Genomic DNA, 7,572 nt, shown 5'->3' with positions numbered 1-7,572 from the left:
CAGGCGCAACGTAGCCAGCTGGTAACAGACACCTTAGCCTTTAGGGCGTTGTCCTCCAGAAGGGAGAGGCCGAGGGGGAAGGGAAGACCGAGACCAAGCAGGGGCCAGACTTGCAGCTGGGAAGTAGGCTAATCCCAGAGCAGTACGTCCTGCGCGGCTGAGGCGCGGACGTGGCGCAGGCGCAGTCGGGGAGGGAGGGTGGCTCCTTGCTGCTTAAGACTTTTTCTCGAAGGCGATACGCTTCGGGTCTTCACCTGGCGACTGAAATCAAATCACGGAAATTAGAAATGCGACCCCATGGCTCCTCCGTGATACAACACTGGAATTGCGTGGGATTCCTGCATCTTGGGGGCAAGAACGGGCGCCGAGTGGTAACCTGGTTGGAGTGGCCACCTTCGCCTCCGGGCGCGGCCGGCACCTTGTAATTAGGTCACTCGTAGGCGGAGGAGGGTGCACCTGTCGGGGGAGGGCCGCGTAGTGCACCTGACTCCCCCGGCACACACCTGTCCCCGGGCCTAGATGTCTCTTCCGGCGCGATGGCTGGGGCCTCGTAGCTCTCCTGGCTTCCGCACGCCCTGCGCAGCCTCACCCCTTGTACCCAAGGTGTGCGCCTTCCTCCTACTCCGGTTCCTCCTGGGGAGAAACGCTCTCCTCCCCTAACCCCTGCCTTCTCGGGCCTACTTTCTCAAGGAAAGGCCGCAAGGAGATGGATGCACCCGTCCTGCCCGGGACCCGGTCGTGTTAGAAGCGGCAGTGGTCCGCGCTTTAAATAAAGCTCGGATACCCTAGGATCGGACCTCTGTCTGGCTGTTGAATCTCTTTGAGACTTGTGAAATGTTTTCACATTTCGTCGTCCTTCCCTTCACAGAAATATTTGGCTCCGTAGAGTGCCAACTATGTGCTAGATCCATGACTAGGAGACAGAAGGGTCATCCAAACAGACACGGTACCCTACCCTGGTGGAGCTTGTATTCTCCCAACAGTACTTCCTAGGATGGTCTGCGGATATGTAGGCAGAAGAGCGATTATGATGTCCACAGGACCTGAGAGATAGAAGCTTTCCAAAAGACATTAAACCTCAAAGGGCAAGGCAAGAGGTGTGAACCTGGTCCCTGTCTTCTAGACTCCTTACCCCCAATAGCAGCCAACCCAAGTACTCAGCAGTGTGCTGGAGGAGAGTTCTCACTCTGCAGCCTTGACCACATCATCCTGACCAACAGGCTGAAGAAGGCCCTAGGGGCCAGAATCAGCCAATGGTGGGACTGAAAATTCTCCTTCATCCAAGACAACCTGCTTGATGAAGCTGACTGGTGTGGTCTACCTGGGCTGGAAATTGCAATTCCACTTTCTCAATTTCTGACTATGTTTTGCAGTTAACGTCCCCAAACACAGAGGAATAAGAGTTAAGACTATGTGGAATGAATGAGGAAAAAAGTCATCACTTGGTGCCCATGATTATAAAGCTATGCCCAGTGTGCTATCTTATTCACCATTGTCCTGTACCTGTGAGAAGTGGTCCTTTCTCATCAGGCAAGAAGCAGACAGGCACTCAGAAAAGAGAAGGGAGTTGCCCAAGGTAGTGGTCAGGATTTAAACTTCATACTCCCAAGTGCAAGGTCTCAGCCACACTTACACAACTGACCTCAAAGGACTGAAATATGGAGCAGGCTCAGTATAATTTCCCTTTGCCTGAGTTCTCTTATCTAAAAAGGTGGGAGTGATGTTAGTCTGGCAGATTAAAAAGTATTGAGTACTCAGTGTACGCCTAGATTATAATGAGTGGGTTATTCCAAAATGCTGTGAGATCCTAGCTGGTAGCATTAACGCAGGTATTATTTTCTCTTGATGCAGATGACTTGGCTCTCCACCACCACAAAAATGGAAGATATAATTATATATACTTAAAACATCCTGCCAAATAATTAGATGCCATGACTTCTTAAGGAATGAATTCTAGGAAGCTCTTATTAGCATTCAAGCCGTGAAATAAAGCATATATGACTATAAACAGTACAGAACTAAATCAATATCGTTTCCTTTAGAAGAAATCTAGAATTTTTTTTTACTCTGTAGAACCCCAAATAACCAATGGATCTGAAAATTCAGTTTGATTTATCTGGTCTTGGCTAATCAGACCTGACTGTCTCAATTCTAGAGCTGAGGAATACCTGGAACAAAAAGTTAAAAGCGGGACTTCCCTGGTGGTGCAGTGGTTGGGAGTTCACCTGCTGATGCGGGGGACAGGCCTGTGCGCCGCAGCTGCTGGGCCTGTGCTCTGGGGCCCACGGGCCACAACTGCTGAAGCCTGTGTGCCTGGAGCCTGTGCTCTACAGCAGGAGAGGCCGCCGCAGTGAAAGGCCGGCACACCACGGCAGAGAGTGGCCCCTGCTCACCGCAACTGGAGAGGGCCTGCGTGCAGCAGTGAATACCCAATGCAGCCAAAAAGATAAATTAAAAAAAAAAAAAAAGTTAAAAGCAAGCCAAAAAGAATTGTCCTTTTTTGCGCTTCCCTGGTGGCGCAGTGGTTAAGAATCCGCCTGCCACGGGTTCGAGCCCTGGTCCGGAAAGATCCCCATGCCGCGGAGCAACTAAGCCCGTGTGCCACAACTACTGAAGCCTGCGTGCCTAGAGCCTGTGCTCTGCAATAAGACAAGCCACTGCAATGAGAAGCCCGTGCACCGCAATGAAAAGTAGCCCCAGCTCACCACAACTAGAGAAAGCCTGCGTACAGCAACGAAGACCCAATGCAGCCAAAAATAAATAAATAAATTTATTAAAAAAAAAAAAAAAAGAATTGTCCTTTTTATTTCTTGGCAAAAACCAGAGAATGAATAACGCAAATATGCTTCGAAAAAGAATCTTTGCTCAGGTGGCAAATTCAGTATACAGTGAGTCTGAGGGTTGCCTATGATGTTTAAACATAGGTATAAATAAAAATCATCTGATGATGGGGGCGGGGTATGAGGAAGATAACCTTGAGCAAATAGTTTATAAAGGGCACTCTTAGCCAAGGTATAAAAATTGACATTAAACATGGAGAAGGAATGAGATGTATTTTATTTGTCAGCAATTCTCTTTGCCTTATGTTAGGTATATTTTGTTGTTTCTTCTAGTTCCCTGACTTCTAAACTTACTGAGACAGAAAGTAGAGCTGTGTAGGTAAGAAATGGCATCTGGAGTCAGATGGACCAGCTTTGAATTCCAGTTCTGCAACTGCCTAGATGTGTGAGGTTTGGCAAGTTACCTAACTTTTCTGAGTTTTCTCATCTATAAAGTGAGGATCATTATAATAGCCAATAAAAGGGCTCTTCTGAGAATTAAATGAAATTATAAATATAACACACCAAAGAGTATATCATAAATGTCCAGTAAGTATTATTATTTCTAAGTGATCTCTGATTCTAAATATCCTTTAATGCCAGTTGGAGCCCCTCAGTGTCTGCCATGAAATACACAGTGGCCTTTGGAAACAAAACATAACTATCAGAAACATCATATAGGGAATTCCCTGGCGGTCCAATGGTTAGGACTCTGCGCTTCCACGGCAGGGTGCCCAGGTTCGACCCCTGGTTGGGGAACTAAGATTCCACCCCCACCAAAAAAAACATCATATAGACATAAAGCCATTGGATCAAGCGGGGAAGGGGGAGGATATTCAAGGAAAGAGAGTAGAGATGGAACAAAAAGAACACCCTCTCTCTTCCTGTGCCATCAAGCAAACATTCAGAAAGTTTGTTGTATAGAGAGTAAGTCACTTAGGAATAAATCCAAAAATTAATTCAGTTGGTCTGTCTTACGCTCCTGTCTCCTCTCTGAAAAAGGTGCCATATCTGATAACACACTCTTTGCGGCAAGGCCGTATATGCCCCAGAAACCCAAAAACAGACCTGAGCAGTCAACATCTTAGTGGCTTTGCCCATGAGAAGCCTGCCATGCTCTGATCAACTGCGCCTGCCCAACTACCAGGAGATTTTTGCACTCATGATACGCAATGAAGCTTGCAACTCATTGGTATCTATCCCTGTTCCTTTCCTTTGTGGTTTTCAGAAAAATTAAACTTATACTGCCCTTTCACCTGAAATTAGAATTTTATAAATGTGGTCAAGATTTTGTGACCAGGAGCTTTGCCACAGATATAAATCAGCCCTTTCCCTTAGCTCTGCAGTTTGACTAAAGAAAATATGACCATGTCCCCTAGTAATGTCCATGACATTGTCAGTTACAGAGGGCATATTTTTTTCTGTTAAAGGAAAAAAAAGTCTGAAATGGAAAGCAAAGTTCATCACTCGGGAAGGCTGGGTAAACCTTAAGAATACTGTCACCAACTTTGCAGCTATTAAAAATCTTATCATAGAAATACGTTTATGACATAGAACATTATTTGCAATATATTTTAAGTGAAAAAAATACCTTTATAAAACAGCATGTATGAAGTAGCACTAAAAACTGAGAGCAGGTGTTTATAGAAATTAGGTACTGGAATCACTCAGTTATATACCACAGTTAAAGAGATAAGGTCAAAAGTTCCCAAACTTTAACCACAAGTTTTAATTAGATTTAAATGCTGGCATCATCTAAGAGTGGTTTTACAACTTCAGAAAGTTGGCTCTTTTACCCCATCCAAACTTCACTGGGTCAGATTATTCCAATTTAGATATGACTTTAACATAATAAACTTCTACCATGTGGCAGCAAGTTCATGCATACATCACCTAACTGTACACTCTCCAAATGAGGCCTCTTAGTGAATATAAATATTCCATTAATCCCAGTGTAATTCAAACTATGAATGTACAGTGGTTAAGCTGGAGATACTCCTAGTTTATGGGGCAGAGGACACAGGAAAGTTGGGAGCCAACAGCGGTGGCTGGGGTATGGAGTGGTGGTGGGGAGCACGGACAGAAACTTTACCTTCAGTTTAAAAAATATTATGTGTATCGAGATATAAATTTATTGCAGCAGAATCCTATTATAACACGGGGTTTAAAAAAAATCATTTGCACTGGGGTTGGCAAACTTGTGTAAAGGGACAGAGAGTAAATATTTTAGATTTGCCATATGATCTCTGTTGTATCTACTCAGCTCAGTCGTTGTAGCCAAAAAGCAGCCACAGTAAAATGTAAATAAAGGAGTATAACTGTGTTTCAATAAAACATTATTTATAGACAAGGAAAAAAAATCATTTGCATTGTAAGGGGAGTCCTACATTCCAACAATGAAAACACCTGGACAAACAAAACATCTGGAATTTTCTGTTCTTCTTGTCTTCCTGGGCTTGTGCTAGGCTCAATGCAGCGCCACCAATGGGAAGTTCTCTGTGGAACCATATAGGAAGTTTTAAACATGTATGAGCTAACATCTATATTAAGTAGTTGGGCAAAAATTCCTTCGGTGATCTTGCAATAACTGAAGTTTGGAATGTTATCATTTATGTGATAAAGTAATTTTAAAAATTACAACAGGCCTTAAAAAACAGCATGTATGACATAACCCTAATTTTATTAAGTATATATTATAAAATATATGTTTATAAGAGACTTTAGAAAGATACACAGTGAGGTGTTGACAGCAGTTGCTTCTGGTGAGTGGGATTGTTTTTTATTTTCTTTTTACTTCGGTAACAAAACATATTGCTTTTATAACTGACTGCTTTTATAATTGGGAAAAAAAAATCTTCAGAATACCTTGAGTAAATATGACATGGCACATTTTAGAGGAGTCACAGGCCCAAAGAACATGTAGCCAACAGTTCTAGTAAATATTCCACCATGCCCTGGAATATTACTCAAGGACCCTCACTTTCTTGAGAAAAGAAGTCTCACCTCTCCTGTGGTCTTCTCAAACGGTCTCCTCACAAATCATTTCAATATGGCCTTTTCTCCTGCCTTACCTCTCACTAAAAGCTCTTCCATTCAGCTCAGTGGGCCCCTAAATCTCCCAGACCAAAGCTATCCTCATCCGTTCCATTCCTACTTTCACCTCTTTGCTCAGCCTGTCCCTGCTTCCCAGATAGCCCCTTGTATCTACATGAACCCTACTTGTCATTCAAGCCCCACACCCTCTGAACAGTCTTCCCTGATGACTCTAGGTCTCTCTTGATTGGGAGCGCCTAGCCCCAGAATCTAGTGGAACCTCAGAGAGACCTGGCGCTTGTCAGAGCAGAGAGGTATGAATGGAGGACTTATTGGTGAGCCCGTGGGAGGTGTTCCATAAAGACTCCCAGAAACACTGCCAAGGAGGGGGACATTTTGCCAGAGGCGGGAGTGAAAAATCTGTTCATATTTTGTTCTTCATTTTCCAGATTAATCAGTTCACCACCACTCTAACTTGATGCTAGGAAAGATTTAAAAATCAGATCCCCCAAAGAAGGTGAATTTGCAAGCACAGAGGCATCTAAACAGTGCTTTGAGGTTCATTTGTAAAAATAGAAAGATAGGACCATACTGCACTCCTGTCAGATGGAAAGAAACAAACTTTCCCCTCACCAGAGTGTTTGTTCCCTAAGCCATTAGAGGGAACACCAGACAGGAAGACCCCTTGATTACCAGGTACTTATGTGCTCCTCTTTAAGTTCTCCTTGTGGTGGATGGTAGTGGAATTGGGTCCACAAACAGAAGAAGGAACAGTGTGTGCAGAAAAGAGAAAACCGGTGGATAATTTAGTGCCTACATGTTGATGGCTGTTTTTTAGAGGAAAGATGCTAATCACTGTCTCAGTCTTTGGAGGAACAAGCAAGAGGAAATGAGCCTCTGTCAAGTAGTAACAATTATAAGGCCAGCATTAATTAAGTACCTACTATGTGTCAGGTACTCTTCTAAATGCTTTACATGTATTATATAATTTATTCCTCACCACTCATGAGGTAGGTACCATTATTATCCTCCTTTTACAGATGATGAAACTGAGGCACAAAGGGATTAAGTAACTTGTAAAATAACTAGTACAGAGTACCTAAACTCTTAACTACTGGAGAGCCTTTAGCATCAGATCACAAGTGATTTTCATAAAAGGAATATCTTGACCACTCGACCATCTGACACTTTCAATGCCTAGCAATCTCCAAGAATAGAACAATAACTGGTGTCCTCAAAGGCTGCAGCTTAGTGAGTGGCCTGTGGTCCAACCCACCCCATCAATCCTACTCCCTAAATACACCTATCCCATCCCCTCCTCCACTGTCTTCTCCTCCTGCCATGCCTTTCTGCTCTCTTTCCTCCTGATGTCCCCTCTTTTTCTTCTCTTTTTTTCTCTCCTACTCCTCCATTTCTACCCTATTGGGATAACCCATAGGCACAGTTTGGCTCCCCTTATGGCACTCAGAATCAAAAAGGCTGCTGGTCCCTAAGCCACACCTTTCCAAGCCACCTTCTTTGGGAATGAGATCCTTCCCATCCATAGGCTGAGTACAGGCAGCCTAAAAAGCAATGAGAAGGAAAAAAAGACCAAATAATTCTGCAAACGAATTACCCAGCTTGCCCCCATGTCAGGGAATATCAGTTGCCCTGATTGGTTTGTCTTGCCTTTAAGTCAAGAAAATAGCACAATGTGGACAGCACTCCCTTTCTCCCAGGA

This window comes from Mesoplodon mirus, assembly GCF_964341445.2.
Source record: "Mesoplodon mirus genome assembly, chromosome: 5".
In the NCBI taxonomy this organism is placed as follows: Eukaryota; Metazoa; Chordata; class Mammalia; order Artiodactyla; family Ziphiidae; genus Mesoplodon; species Mesoplodon mirus.
Note: the sequence above shows the minus strand (reverse complement) of the source record.